Consider the following 16,611-nt stretch of genomic DNA (forward strand, 5'->3'; position numbering starts at 1 on the left):
TCTGGACACAGCAGAAATCCTTTGTTATTATCACCTTGCATGTGGAATTTGGCCAGCCGTACATGTAAGCAACAAGAAAGATGGTAAGTAGACAGCTATCTGGGGCAATAAAGATTTTGGTGAGAGAATGATGTTAATTGTTATCTGTCTTAAAACTTTCTCTTTTATCTTGCAATGGTTCTCTCTCTAATATCATGAAAGCTCCAATATATTCTATTAAGCAATTTAAAGTGTTGGATCTTTTATACCTGAAAGTCATTGCTCCTTTTAAATATTCTTAAAGAAATAAAACTTTCATGTTTAAAAATATGTCACAAAATACTTTTTGTTCTATTTTTTTTTAAAGTTTATTGCTTATTCATTTGTGGCAACAGAAATCTATCTTGGTACCAAATATACTGGACTCCTCTGATCCGCATCCTTTGATGACTCTGAAGAATATGACTGAGGCAGTTATTTATTTATGTATTAATTGAAAGTCATCTTTCCTTGGTTATAAGCTCTTAAGAAAGTATAACTAGTTTTAGTAAATGCAAAAATAAATTAGAGTAATTGGACAAACATGAATCTATCAGTCAGAATAAAAATGTTAACATATTTGTCTCTGTATAAAAAGGAAAAACTCTTTGCAAATCCTCCAGGCTAATACTGCAATAAATTTTTCTGTATATTCTTCCGTTTTGGGTTTTTATTTTCAAAGCAACCTGTGAATTAATCAATAAATAATATAGAATATTAATCTATGTCCTTTAAAACACATATACATTTTCTTAAGTAGTATAACAGGCTTTTTTTAAAAAAAAAACCCTCAATATTATATTAAGATTTAGCTTCTTTGACTGGACTTCTGTTTAGTATTTCATTATATTTTAATTATCTATTTATCTTGATATACCCATTCCTCTTTTTATGGACATTTAGTTTAGTTTTTTCTTCCTAAATTTTAATTACTTATTCCTTGTGTTTCCTAGATTTCAAATGGATATACCTTGATGATTCCTTAAGTATTCAATATTACCATACCACCTCAGAGGTAGCTGACTACCCTAAAAGCTTTGATGACCCCGAAACTCAGTCTCATATCTAGCTACTTGGACCTTTTGTAGGCATCAGTTCCCTACAGTTCCCACCTAGTGGGATAGTTTGAGGACATCTGTATCATGCTAGCTACTGATGCTCAAACTTTGTGGACACGTTTAAATTTATGGAACTACTTACCTTTGTCTCCTGATGTTTCCTAAGAGGTTACTGGAACTAAAGGGAATGGAAGAACCACCTAAAGTCTCAGGAAATTGTGTTTAGTCATTTGGATTCAGCCAGAATCCTCCTTACCCCTACCTACGCCTACTACCAAAGAAAAGATCCCATATTTACAGACAGTAGAAGGAACTCTACAATTTACTATTGGAAGAAGGAAGAAATTCACTTTGAATGAAATGTTTCCATCAATGTAATGAATTATAAGCAACTAATCTCCAGTAAACTTATTTTAACAAGATTCAGCCACTTTGTTTTGCATAAACAATCCCAGCTGGGTGTGGTTCATACTGGGGAACGTTGGTGCTAAGAGCTTTTTAATATTCCTCTGCAGATTCAGCCACCAGCTTAAAAGCTATGTTCTCAACAGACACTTATCAAAGATGTGTTGTCATCTTTCAGAATAGTAGCTGTGATTCCCCCATACTTGTTTCTTCCCATCTGTGAAAGGGTCTTTCTAGAGGAATGGGTAAGTTTTTCAGTGCAGAAATTCCATGTGTCCATGCCCCAAGCATTTTTGGATGCAAAGTACCTGCAATTCCAGGAGAGAGACCCCTGAAGTGATGAACTAAACAGATGGTGATTTTCATATGTTAGAGTCTTTGTGTTGCCAGTGGAAATAAGGCTCTTCTGAGTCATGAGAAAAGTATTTTGGTGACCCACACATGGAAAGCTGAAGTGTAGTGGTAAGATTTATTGGACTACAAGTAAAAGACTGCCCCAGGTTCCTTTGTCTCATTTCTGTTCATCTCACTGTGGAAGAAGTCCAGTCTTGTCTTCATCAAGCCCAGAAGAAGGGCCAGGGTCCAGAAAGTCTGTGCCATCCGTTCAGTCCATGCCAAACTTATTCCTCTTCAGTCTCTGTCCCCATTCAGCTAGCTTAGGCTCTGTTTCTGGCTGTACTGTAGCCAGTGCTGCCTTGCAGTATTCAGGTCTGCGTTGGAGCGTGCTTGGAGTTCTGCTTGGGCTCAGTGGGCTGCAGGCTAGTTCGACGGCTATGGGCAAATGCATAGTCCTAAAAAAGGCCTTTGTTAAGCTTTGATAATATTACTTTAGGCTGGCTTTCTTTCAAATTAATCAATCTCTTTCCCAATCCTTTGGGGGCTTGTTCTGGGCCCTTCCTTAACCAATCTGGTCTTTTCTCCAATTTAGAATCCTCCCCTTTATGATCACCATCTTGGCTCCTACTGAGCATGCCTCAAAATTCTATGGTCATCTGGTTTCTACCACACATGTCCTTACCTGCCCCTGTACTGTTTAGGCTTCTACTGGGCATGTGCTCAGCAATGATATTCAACACTTTCTCTCTCTAATAATCCCAGTACCAGGCCAGCTGTCCCCTGTGGAGAGTTTTCCTGTCTGCTTCAGGGATTAAGCCCTGAAGGTGGAGGATGCAAAGGTCCCTCAGAGAATTTATAAATGCTGTAGTTTTCTAGTGAATGAGGCTTAATGTGTGCTCCCATTTGCTCCCTTATTTATTTATTTATTTATTTATTTATTTATTTATTTATTTATTTAACTAACTAGCTACCTATAATAACATTTGATTTTCTTAATCTCCTACCACCCTGTCCAATACCCTGGAAAGGGCTGATATACAATGAGGGTTTTCTATGTTTCTATTGAGTTTGTAATACATTGTATTAGTGCCCAGAGGCCAGAAAGTCGATGGAATCACTAGGACAAGATCAAGGTGTTGGCAGAACCGTGCTTGCTCTAGATGCCCCATGGATCCTCTTCTGCACATTGTGTGTGGTGTTAGCTTAGTAATAGCACTCTCTTCATTGGGTTGGTTTGAAGTTAAATAAGTTAGTATGTATAGAAGTTATATAAAATATCTGGTACTTGGACAACATTTAATAAATATTGGTTATTATATTGAATAAGAACAGAAATCATTCTGAAATAATATCCAAATAATTGTTTTCTATAAGTTATGTATTCTGTGTGTGCAAAGCCTAAAGCAAATTGTGAGACAATCAGTTCCAAAGATAAGCAGTCAACTGTAATAGAATTACTCTTGAGGCAAATCTTAAGAATTATACCTGTTTTTCTCTGTCTAAAGAAGGCTTCAGGATACTTTTTTTTGTAAATAATTATTTGAATGGCTTCTTTTAGTAATGTTACTTTAAGAAATGTAATCACACAGTAAGGGGAGAGGCAATACTTGAAAAGGGAAGGAGACAAAAAAAATCAAGAATACAGTATGGCCCTGGCCGGTTGGCTCAGCGGTAGAGCGTCGGCCTAGCGAGCGGAGGACCCGGGTTTGATTCCCGGCCAGGGCACACAGAAGAAGCGCCCATTTGCTTCTCCACCCCTCTGCCGCGCCTTCCTCTCTGTCTCTCTCTTCCCCTCCTGCAGCCAGGGTTCCATTGGAGCAAAGATGGCCCGGGTGCTGGGGATGGCTCTGTGGCCTCTGCCTCAGGCGCTAGAGTGGCTCTGGTCGCAACATGGCGACACCCAGGATGGGCAGAGCATCGCCCCCTGGTGGGCAGAGCGTCACCCCTGGTGGGCGTGCCGGGTGGATCCCGGTCGGGTGCATGCGGGAGTCTGTCTGACTGTCTCTCCCTGTTTCCAGCTTCAGAAATAGAAAAAAAAAAAAAAAAAGAATACAGTACGACAAGGCTTTTTCTTTCCTCTGATTTAACACAGCCTGGTCCTGAAAGGCAGAATTTAAGGGGGGAGCTGGGCCAATGTGTGTGTAAAATTATGGAACCTTCTGGAAGGAGAGTTTCCAGATCCGAAATTCTTCCCTCCTAAGAGTGAATCAAAATGGTTTCTGAAAGAACATCTGGAGGAAAAGGTCTGCTGGAGATCACTTAGTGAGCAGACTAAAAGTTTATCTTTGGGTGTCGCTGTTTTTCTAAAAGATCAGTGACAGAACTATTTTTGGGTCTCAATGCCTTGAATCCTCTGGATTTATTACCAGAATTTTCTTTAAAAAATTCTACTCCCTGATTTCTTCCAGGCTCGCTTCCTCATGCCTAGACTCCTTTTGCCAGAGTTCATAATTTTATTCCAAGAGAGGAAGGTTTTGATAGCGGGGAAGGGACAGAGTGAAGAAAAGAAAAAAAAAATGTCACAAAAGCACCAGAAACTTTATAGAAATGTGGAGCAAAACACTCGATAACATTTTTGTTCAGTAGAGGAACCAGTTTGCTACCTGAGATAGTCTGTACGTTTCCATACATCTTAGGAACTTGGCCATTCAATGTAGATGCATTTGGATCTGGGAGTGAATAAATAGCCAGTGTTGAATTTGTAGCACTTTCAATTATGGCTTCTTCCCTCTCAGAGGACAGCTTACTTGGAGCCTAACGGTGTCAGGAGCTGTCAGCTTGAAGCTGGCAAGAGTCAGCCTCCAGCTGTTCTCACTTTGTATCAAGATACAGTTACTAGAATCTCCTAAAAAAAATCTACCACTTCTTTCTTGCTAAGCATTCCTGAGTTTTTCCTAGGGAGAGCTGGCACTACTGGGATAAACTAGCAGATGGAATATATGGTCTGCAGAGCCCAGCTTATGTTGGCAGATGGGGGTGGAAGGGGTTTGGGGGGTGCCAGAAATCTAAGTGGTGACATACCACATTGAGTCAGCTGCCAGCATGTGCATATTTTGTTTAATTAGCAGTTTTTGCAAGTTACAAGCATATGCTTTGTTACTTTTTTTCTGTTTTAATAGTAAGCTATTATGTTCTTTAGTGAACTCTTATGTCTTCTCTGGGTGAGTTTTGCTTATAATCAGCAACTCAGCAGCACATGTCATGCCCAGGCTTTCCTGCACATGCCCACCGCCACGCCTTCCACCACCTGCCTCTTGCTATCCTGCTCCTAGACATTGTGGGGAGACACAGAGGCAAGGTAGATGCAGATTCTGTGATGAGCTCCCTTATGGGAATGGAGGGAAATGGACCAGAGAAGGATCTGGTACCAAAAGAATTTAACACATATTTAGAACCAGGAACATACCCTGTTAAATTGTGGTAAGAAAGACAGTGGAAGCTAGAGGCTCACAACAGAGTGGGCAGCAAAGAGATATCTGAGAGTCAAGTCCAGAGAGAGACAGAGAACAGACCACACATGCCTTTAGCAAGAATATAGCCTGGTGCTGGTGGAAAATGTTTCTGAGATAGATGCTCCTTGTCTGTGCTTCTTAGAATGTCAGTGTCTCACTAATATGTGACTACCAAATCAGGTAACATCACCTAGTTCACTGAGACTGAAGGTCCCCTTCCACTTGACTCTTTGGAATCCACATTTTTATCACGTCCCTTCCATCATTCTGGGAATTCTCAGGAGATGCCTAAGTGTTCCACAGAACTGTCCTGTGGTTGCCGGCATTCTCGGCCAGTGATTTTTGCATATGTATCATGTTTTTTGTCTGCTCTGCCGTGGACTACTTCCAGAAAATTTCTGGATCATGTCCCTTCATGTTGCTGCTGTATGCTACTGTGTGGTTTCTTGGCAATCAGCAAAGACCTTTTCTTAAATGCTCCCAGTAAGAGCTGGGACAAGGTCATGTTTCAAAGACTTTATGAACAGATGAGAAGAGTAGACATTGGAAGATGAATTACACTGAGATATGGACACTCTTGTATCCTACAAGCTCGACCATAGCCCATCCCCAAAAGATGCTTCCCAGTCTGGTCTACAGTCTGATGTTATGAGTCAGCAGTCAGTTTATCTCACCAAAAAGTTAGTACTCTACAATGCTGCTCAACCTTTAATATACACTTAAACTACCTGAATATCTCGTTTAAGTGAACATTATGATTCAATCAATTGAAGGTGAGACCTTAGATTATGCATTTCTAATAAGCTCCCAGGTGATGCTGAAGACTATATATAGAACATCACTGAAAAATAGATTGTAGACCTAAATATAAAATGGAAAATTATAAAATCTAAAAAATAAAATATTGGAAATAATCTTGTGACCTTGAGTTGAGCAAAGATTTTTTAATTTTTATTAACTATAGAAGAAAAAAAATGGATAAAGTTAGACTTGATCAAAATGAAAATTTTTTGTTTATCATGAAACATTGTTAAGAATATGAAAAGGCAAGTCCTAAACTGAAAGAAAAAAGTTTCAAAAATTTTAAAAATTTTATTAATTTTAATTTATAGTGTTAACATAGATTCAAGTGTCCCACTCTATATAACTCCCTCAGCCCCCACACAAATGTCCCCATTACACCCCTTTTCTTCCCTCCCCCCTAACTCCCTCCCCCCTGCCCTCTGGGATTTGCTGTCCTGTTATCTGTATCTATATGTTATGTATATATTATTTCATTCATCCCTTCACCTTCTCTGGTCCCATACCCTCATCCCCCTTCCCTCTGACAGCAGTCTCTCTGCTCCTTTGACCCCACCTCTGCCTCTATTCTGTTCCTCAGTTCATTTTTTTCCTTAGACTCCACATATAAGTGAGATTATATGATATTTGTCTTTCTCTGCCTGGCTTATTTCACTTAGCATAATAATCTCCAGGTCCATCCAGGCCATCACAAAAATGAAAGATTTTCTTTTTTTTCACGGCTGTGTAGTATTTTATTGTGTATATGTGCCATTGCTTTTTAATCCACTTGTCCACTGACAGACACTTGGGCTGTTTCGATATCTTGGCTATTGTAAACAATGCTGCTATAAACATGGGGGGTGCATTTCTTCTTTTGAATCAGTGATTTGGTATTCTTAGGGTATATTCCTAAAAGTGGGATAGCTGGGTCAAAAGGCAGTTTCATTTTTAATGTTTTGAGGAATCTCCATACTGTTTTGCACAGTGGCTGCATAAGTCTGCATTCCCACCAGCAGCGCAGGAGGGTTCCCTTTTCTTCACACGCTTGCTAGCAGTTACTGTATGTTGATTTGTTAATGAGGGACATTCTGACTGGTGTGAGGTGATATCTCATTGTGGTTCTAATTTTCATTTCTCTGATGATCAGTGATGTTGAAAATTTTTTCATATGCCTATTGGCCATCTGTATGTCCTCTTTGGAGAAGTGTCTATTCAGTTCTTTTGCCCATTTTTTAATTGGGTTGTTTACCTTCCTGGTGTTGAATTTAGAATTTCTTATAAAATTAGGTTATTAACCCCTTATCAGACATATTGGCAAATATGTTCTCACATTGTGTAGGGAGTCTTTTGATTTTTTTCATGGTGTCTTTTGCTGTGCAAAAGCTTTTTAGTTTGATATAGTCCCATTTGTTTAATTTGTCCTTTATTTCACTTGCCTGTGGAGATAAATTGGTAAAAATATTGCTATGAGAGATAACAGAGAGTTTACTGACTATGTTTTCTTCCAGATGTTTATGGTTTCACAACTTACATTTAAGTCTTTTGTCCATTTTGAGTTTATTTTTGTGAATGGTCTTTAAGTTTGTGGTCTAGTTTCGTTTTTTACATGTACCTGACCAATTTTCCCAACACAATTTATTAAAGAGATTGTCTTTACTCTTACTTCCTTTGTCAAATATCAGTTGTCCAAAAAGGTGTGAGTTTATTTCTGGGTTCTCTGTTCTGCTCCATTGATCTGTATGCCTATTCTTATGCCAGTATCAAGCTGTTTTGATTACAATGGCCTTGTAGTATAACTTGATATTGGGAAGTGTAATACCTCCTACTTTATTCTTCATTTTCAAGATTGCTTTGGCTATTTGTATCTTAATTTGGTTCCATATAAATTTTTGAAATATTTTTTTATATCTTTGAAGTATGCCACTGGTATTTTTAAAAAAATGAATTAAATTTATACATTGCTTTGGGTAATATAGACATTTTAATTATGTTTTTGCTTCCTATTCATGAACATAGCATATGCTTCCACTTGTTTGTATCTTCCCTGATTTTTTTATTCAATGTCTTATAATTTTCCAGATATAAGCCTTAATCTTCTTGGTTATATTTACTCCTAGGAACTTTATTTTTTTTGTTGTTGTTGTTGCAATAGTGAAGAGGATTGTTTCCTCAATTTCTTTTTCAGACAGTTTATTGTTAGTGTATAAACATACCACTGATTTCTGAATATTAATTTTATATCCTGTCACCTTGCCAAATTTATTTATCAGGACTTAAGGGTTTTCTATGTACAGTATCATGTCATCAGCAAATAACAATAGTTTTATTTCTTTTTCAGTTTGGATGACTTTTATTTCTTCTTCTTGTCTGATAACTGTGGCTAGGACTTTCAGAACTATGTTGAATAAGAGTGGTGAAAGGGGGCACTCCTGCCTTATTCCTGATCTTAAGGGGATTGCTCTTAATTTTTGCCCATTGAGTATGATGTTGGCTGTGGGTTTGTCATAGATGGCCTTTATTATGTTGAAGTATGTTCCCTGTATTCCCACTTTGCTGAGAGTTTTGATCATAAATGAATGCTGGATTTTATCAAATGCTTTTTCTGCATCTATTGATATTATCATGTGGTTTTTATCCTTCCTTTTGTTTATGTGATGAATCACATTGATTGATTTGTGAATATTGTACCAGCCTTGCTTGCTAGGAATAAATCCCACTTGATCATGATGTATGATCTTTTTGATATATTGCTGGATCCGATTTGCTAATATTTTGTTAAAAATTTTAGCATCTATGTTCAACAGGGTTATTGGTCTATAGTTTGCTTTCTTGGTAGTGTTTTTAATTGGTTTTGGAATGAGGATAATACTTGCCTCATAAAAGGAGCTTGGAAATCTGTCCTCCTCTTGAATTTTTTTAAATAGCTTGAGAAGGATAGATGTTAATTCTTCTTTGAATGTTTGATAATATTCACCTGTGAAGCCATCCAGTCCAGGACTTTTGTTTGCTGGGAGTTTTTTTGATAACTGTTTCCACTTCATTTGTTGTAATCAGTCTGTTTAGGTTTTCTGATTTTTCCTGACTGAGTTTTGAAGAATGTATGTTTTTAAGATTTATCCATTTTACCTAAGTTGTCCAATTTTTTGGCATATAGACCTTCATAGCATTTTCTTACAATCCTTTATATTTCTGCTGTGTCAATTGTTACTTCTCCACTTTCATTTTTAATTTTATTTATTTGAGTCTTTTCTCTTTTTTTCTTGATGAGTCTGGTTAAAAGTCTGTTAATCTTGTTTACCTTTTTAAAGAACCAGCTCTTGGTTTCATTAACATTTTGTATTTTGTTTAACTTCTATGTCATTTATTTCTGATCATAATTATTTCCTTTCTTCTACTTCCTCTGGGCTTTATTTGTTGTTCTTTTTCTAGTTCTTTTAGGTGAAGGGTTAAATTGTTTATTTGAGCTATTTCTTGCTTCTTAGGTATGCCTGTAATGCTGTGAACTTCCCTGTCAGGATTGCTTTTGCCGTGTCTCATAGATTTTGAGTTGTATGTTCATTTTCATTTGTTTCAAGGAAGTTTTTGATTTTTTTTCTTGCTCTCATTGTTAACCCATTTGTTATTTAATAAAATGTTATTTAGCCTCCAAGTGCTTGAATGTTTTTCAGTTTTGCTATTATATTCGATTTCTAGTTTCTTTCTATTGTGATCAGAGAAAATGCTTGACATGATTTCAATCTTTTTAAATTTATTGAGACTTGTTTGGTGGTCAACCCTAGAGAATGTATCATAAATATTTGAAAAAAATGTATATTCTGCTTCTTTGGGGTGAAAGGTTGGGAAGATATCAATTAAATCCAGTTGATCTAGTGTATCATTTAAGGCCATTATTTCTTTGTTAGTTTTCTGTCTGGAAGATCTAACCATTGATGTTAGTGAGGCATTAAAATCTCCTACTATTATAGTATTGCTGTTGATCTCGCCCTTTATGTCCATCAAAATCTCCTTTATATGTTTAGGTGCTCCTATATTAAGCTCATAAATATTTACAATGGTTATATCCTCCTGTTGAATTGCTCCCTTTATTATTATGTGGCAAACTCCTTTATCCCTTACTATAGCCTTTGTTTTAAAGGCTATTTTGTCATATATAAGTATTGTTACCCCAGCTTTTTTTTCCCTTTCCATTAGCATGAAATACTTTTTTCCATTCCTTCACTTTCAGTCTATGTGTATTTTTGTTGTGAGGTGGGTCTCTTGTAGCCAGCATATGTAAGGGTCCTGTTTTCTCATCCATTAAGCTACCCTAGATCTTTTGATTGGAGCATTTAATCCACTTACATTTAAGGTTACTATTGATGTGTACTTCTATACTGCCATTTTATTCTTTAAATCTACAATCCTTTTTCTCTCAATTTCTTTTTTCTTTTGCTGTTTTAATAGCAAGCTCCTTAACATTTTTTACAAAACTGGTTTGGTTGTAATTAATTCCTTTAATCTATTTTTGTCTAGGAAGCTTTTAATTCCTTTTTCAATTTTGAATTATAGCCTTGCTGGGTAAAGTAGTTTTGGTTGTAGATTCTTATTTTGCATTACTTTGAATATTTCTTGCCAATCCCTTCTAGTTTCAAGTGTTTCTGTTGAGAAGTTGATGTCACCCTTATGGGGCTCTTCTGTAGGTGATTAACTGCTTTTGTCTTATAGCTTTTAGTATTCTGTCTTTGTCTTTTATCTTGGCACTACAATTATGATTTGTCTTCTTTTTTTTTTTTTTTTTAATAAATTTTTATTAATGGTAATGGGATGACATTAATAAATCAGGGTACATATATTCAAAGAAAACATGTCTAGGTTATTTTGTCATCAAATTATTTTGCAAACCCCTCGCCCAAAGTCAGATTGTCCTCCGTCACCCTCTATCTAGTTCTCTGTGCCCCTCCCCCTCCCCCTAACTCTCTCCCCCCCTCCCTCCCATGTCCTCTCTCCCCCCCCCACCCTTGGTAACCACCACACTCTTGTCCATGTCTCTTAGTCTCATTTTTATGTTCCACCAATGTATGGAATCATGTAGTTCTTGTTTTTTTCTGATTTACTTATTTCACTCCTTATAATGTTATCAAGATCCCACCATTTTGCTGCAAATGATCTGATGTCATCATTTCTTATGGCTGAGTAGTATTCCATAGTGTATATGTGCCACATCTTCTTTATCCAGTCTTCTATTGAAGGGCTTTTTGGTTGTTTCCATGTCTTGGCCACTGTGAACAGTGCTGCAATGAACATGGGGCTACATGTGTCTTCACGTATCAATGTTTCTGAGGTTTTGGGGTATATACCCAGTAGAGGGATTGCTGGGTCATAAGGGAGTTCTATTTGCAGTTTTTTGAGGAACCACCATACTTTCCTCCATAATGGTTGTACTACTTTACAGTCCCACCAACTTGTTCATAATAGCTAATCTAACAGGAGTGAGGTGGTATCTCATTGTAGTTTTGATTTGCATTTCTCTAATAACTAATGAAGCTGAGCATCTTTTCATATATCTGTTGGCCATTTGTATCTCTTCCTGGGAGAAGTGTCTGTTCATGTCCTCTTCCCATTTTTTTATTGGATTGTTTGTTTGTTTGTTGTTGAGTTTTATGAGTTCTTTGTAAATTTTGGATATTAGGCCCTTATCTGAGCTGTCGTTTGAAAATATCAGTTCCCATATAGTTGGCTGTCTGTTTATTTTGATATCAGTTTCTCTTGCTGAACAAAAACTTTTAATTCTGATGTAGTCCCATTCATTTATCTTTGCCTTCACTTCTCTTGCCATTGGAGTCAAGTTCATAAAATGTTCTTTAAAACCCAGGTCCATGATTTTAGTACCTTTGTCTTCTTCTATGTACTTTATTGTTTCAGGTCTTATATTTAGGTCTTTGATCCATTTTGAATTAATTTTAGTACACGGGGACAGGCTGTAGTCGAGTTTCATTCTTTTGCATGTGGCTTTCCAGTTTTCCCAACACCATTTGTTGAAGAGGCTTTCTTTTCTCCATTGTGTGTTGTTGGCCCCTTTATCAAAGATTATTTGACCATATATATGTGGTTTTATTTCTGGGCTTTCTATTCTGTTCCATTGGTCTGAGTGTCTATTTTTTTGCCAATACCATGCTGTTTTGATTATCGTGGCCCTATAATATAGTTTAAAGTCAGATATTGTAATGCCCCCAGCTTCATTCTTTTTCCTTAGGATTGTTTTGGCTATTCGGGGTTTTTTATAGTTCCATATAAATCTGATGATTTTTTGTTCCATTTCTTTAAAAAATCTCATAGGGATTTTGATGGGAATTGCATTAAATTTGTATATTGCTTTGGGTAATATGGCCATTTTGATTATATTTATTCTTCCTATCCAAGAACAAGGAATATTTTTCCATCTCAATGTATCTTTTTCGATTTCCCTTAACAATGCTTTGTAATTTTCATTATATAGGTCCTTTACGTTCTTTGTTATGTTTATTCCTAGGTATTTTATTTTTTTTGTTGCAATCGTGAAGGGGATTATTTTTTTGAGTTCGTTTTCTAATATTTCATTGTTGGCATATAGAAAGGCTATGGACTTTTGTATGTTAATTTTGTATCCTGCGACCTTACTGTATTGGTTTATTGTTTCTAATAATCTTTTTGTGGAGTCCTTCGGGTTTTCGATGTATAGGATCATATCATCAGCAAAAAGTGATAGCTTTACTTCTTCTTTTCCGATATGGATGCCTTTTATTTCTTTGTCTTGTCTGATTGCTCTGGCCAGAACTTCTAGCACCACGTTGAATAAGAGTGGAGAGAGTGGACAACACTGTCTTGTTCCTGATTTAAGGTAGAAAGTCCTCAGTTTTATGCCGTTTAATAGGATGTTGGCTGATGGTTTATCATATATGGCCTTTATCATGTTGAGATATTTTCCTTCTATACCCATTTTGTTGAGAGTCTTAAACATAAAATTGTGTTGTATTTTATCAAAAGCCTTTTCTGCATCTATTGATAAGATCATGTGGTTTTTGTTCTTTGTTTTGTTGATATGGTGTATTACGTTAACTGTTTTGCGTATGTTGAACCATCCTTGAGATTCTGGGATGAATCCCACTTGATCATGATGTATTATTTTTTTAATATGTTGTTGTATTCGGTTTGCCAGTATTTTGTTTAGTATTTTAGCATCTGTATTCATTAGAGATATTGGTCTGTAGTTTTCTTTCTTTGTGCCATCCTTGCCAGGTTTTGGTATGAGGGTTATGTTGGCCTCATAAAATGTGTTTGGAAGTATTGCTTCTTCTTCAATTTTTTGGAAGACTTTGAGTAGAATAGGAACCAAGTCTTCTTTGAATGTTTGATAGAATTCACTAGTATAACCGTCTGGGCCTGGACTTTTATTTTTGGGGAGGTTTTTAATAGTTTTTTCTATTTCCTCCCTGCTGATTGGTCTGTTTAGGCTTTCTGCTTCTTCATGACTCAGTCTAGGAAGGTTGTATTGTTCTAGGAATTTATCCATTTCTTCTAGATTGTTGTATTTGGTGGCATATAATTTTTCATAGTATTCTACAATAATTCTTTGTATTTCTATGATGTCTGTGGTGATCTCTCCTCTTTCATTTTGGATTTTATTTATTTGAGTCCTGTGTCTTTTTTCCTTGGTGAGTCTTGCCAAGGGTTTGTCAATTTTGTTGATCTTTTCAAAGAACCAGCTCCTTGTTTTCTTGATTTTTTCTATTGTTTTTCTGTTCTCTATTTCATTTATTTCTGCTCTGATTTTTATTATCTCCTTTCTTCGGCTGGTTTTGGGTTGTCTTTGTTCTTCTTTTTCTAGTTCCTTAAGGTGTGAAGTTAAGTGGTTTACTTCGGCTCTCTCTTGTTTGTTCATATAGGCCTGAAGTGATATGAACTTTCCTCTTATTACTGCTTTTGCTGCATCCCAGAGATTCTGATATGTCGTATTTTCATTTTCATTTGTCTGTATATATCTTTTGATTTCTGCGCTTATTTCTTCTTTGACCCATTCATTTTTTAGAAGTATGTTGTTTAGTTTCCACATTTTTGTGGGTTTTTCCCCCTCTTTTTTGCAGTTGAATTCTAGTTTCAAGGCTTTATGATCAGAAAATATGCTTGGTACAATTTGAATTTTTCTAAATTTGCTGATATTGTCTTTGTGGCCCAACATATGGTCAATTCTTGAGAATGTTCCATGTACACTAGAGAAAAATGTATACTCTGTCGCTTTGGGATGAAGTGTCCTGTAGATGTCTATCATATCCAGGTGTTCTAGTATTTCGTTTAAGGCCACTATATCTTTATTGATTCTCTGTTTGGATGACCGATCTAGAGCCGTCAGCGGTGTATTGAGGTCTCCAAGTATGATTGTATTTTTGTTAGTTTTTGTTTTAAGGTCAATAAGTAGCTGTCTTATATATTTTGGTGCTCCTTGGTTTGGTGCATATATATTAAGGATTGTTATGTCTTCTTGATTCAACTTCCCCTTAATCATTATGAAATGACCATTTTTGTCATTGAGTACTTTTTCTGTCTTGTAGTCAGCATTATTAGATATGAGTATTGCTACGCCTGCTTTTTTTTGGGTGTTGTTTGCTTGGAGTATTGTTTTCCAGCCTTTCACTTTGAATTTGTTTTTATCCTTGTTGCTTAGATGTGTTTCTTGTAGGCAGCATATAGTTGGATTTTCTTTTTTAATCCATTCTGCTACTCTGTGTCTTTTTATTGGTAAGTTTAATCCATTTACATTTAGTGTAATTATTGACACTTGTGGGTTCCCTACTGCCATTTTATAAATTGCTTTCTGTTAGTTTTATATCTAGTTTGATTCTTCTCTTTTGTTTTTCTATCATTTGTTTTTGTTTGTTTGTGTTCCATACTTCTTTCCTCTGTTGCTACCTTTTTTAAGTCAAGTGTTTTTGTGGTGGTTTTTTTAAGGGTGGTTACCATTAAGTAATGAAAAGGGTACCTACCATATTCATTGTAGTACCCTATCTTATAAGTATTTCTGCACTTCATCATCCTTTGCTACTGTTAATCTCCATCCTCTCCCCCCTTTTTTTCCTTTGTTGTCACAGTTTAAGTTTGGTTTTATTGTGTTCTTGGTGGAGCTGTTACTTGTGGTTTTGTTTTCTTTTGTTCTTTGAATCTGGTTGGAAAACCCCCCTTAGTATTTCCTGGAGTGGGGGCTTTCTGTTGATAAATTCTCTCATCTTTTCTGTATTTGTGAATGTTTTTATATCTCCTTCATACTTGAAGGATAGCTTTGATGGGTATAGTATTCTTGGCTGAAAGTTCCTCTCTTTCAGGGCTTTAAATATTGGGGTCCACTCTCTTCTAGCTTGTAGACTTTCTGCTGAGAAATCTGATGATAATCTAATAGGCCTTCCTTTATATGTTGTACTCTTCTTTTCCCTGGCTGCCTTGAGAATTTTTTCTTTGTCATTGGTTTGTGTCATCTTTATTATGATGTGCCTTGGAGTGGGTTTGTTGGGGTTAAGAAAACTTGGTGTTCTGTTTGCTTCTTGAATTTGAGGCTTTAGTTCCTTCCACAGGCTTGGGAAGTTCTCATCTATTATTTGTTTGAGTATATTCTCCATTCCATTTTCTTTCTCTTCTCCCTCTGATATACCTATTATTCTTATGTTATTCTTTCTGATGGAGTCAGACAATTCCTGTAGGGCTTTCTCGTTTTTTATTATTTTTGAGTCTCTTTCTTCTTCTCTCTGTTGTGCCTCAAGTTGTTTGTCTTCTATTTCACTAATCCTATCTTCAATCTGGGCTGTTCTGTTAGCTAAGCTTGTTACCTCGTTTTTCAGCTCGTGAATTGAGTTTTTCATTTCTGTTTGATTTGTTTTTATAGTTTCGATTTCCTTGGTAATATATTCTTTGTGTTCATTGAGTTGTTTTCTGATCTCCCTATATTGCCTTTCTGTGTTTTCTTGTATATCTCTGAGTATTTTTAAGATTTCTATTTTAAATTCTCTGTCATTTAGCTCCAAGGCTTCCAATATGTTAAGTCTTTTCTCCATAGATTTTTCCACATCTATTTGTGTTACCTCTCTTTCTTTTGTATCCATAATATTCGATTTCCTCTTTCTTATCGGCATCTGAGGATGGTCTTATTGATAGCACACAGGCGCACTTCCTTGCGGTTTGAAAGAACGTCCCTGTGGTAGCTTCCTCCACACCCTCGTCTCTCAGATTCAAGTGATAACAGTCCTTTCGCTATCAGTTTGTATGGAAGTCCGGAATGTTCCGAGGATAAATTTTTCTGTTTCTAGTTGATAAATTTGTTGTGATTTAGGGGAGAGCTGTCGGACGCGCTGCTCACGGCGCCATTTCCGTGACGTCACTCATGATTTGTCTTCGTGTAGTCCTCTTTGGTTCCTCTTTATTGGGACTCTCTGCGCTTCTTGAGCTTGTGTGACTTTTTCTTTTATCAGTTTAGGGACATTTTCAACTATGATTTTCTCCAACACGTTCTCTATCACTTGTTCATTGTCTTCTCCTTCAGGCACCCCTGATGATGCGGA

The sequence above is a fragment of the Saccopteryx bilineata genome, chromosome 3 (assembly GCF_036850765.1).
Source record: "Saccopteryx bilineata isolate mSacBil1 chromosome 3, mSacBil1_pri_phased_curated, whole genome shotgun sequence".
Taxonomy (NCBI): Eukaryota; Metazoa; Chordata; class Mammalia; order Chiroptera; family Emballonuridae; genus Saccopteryx; species Saccopteryx bilineata.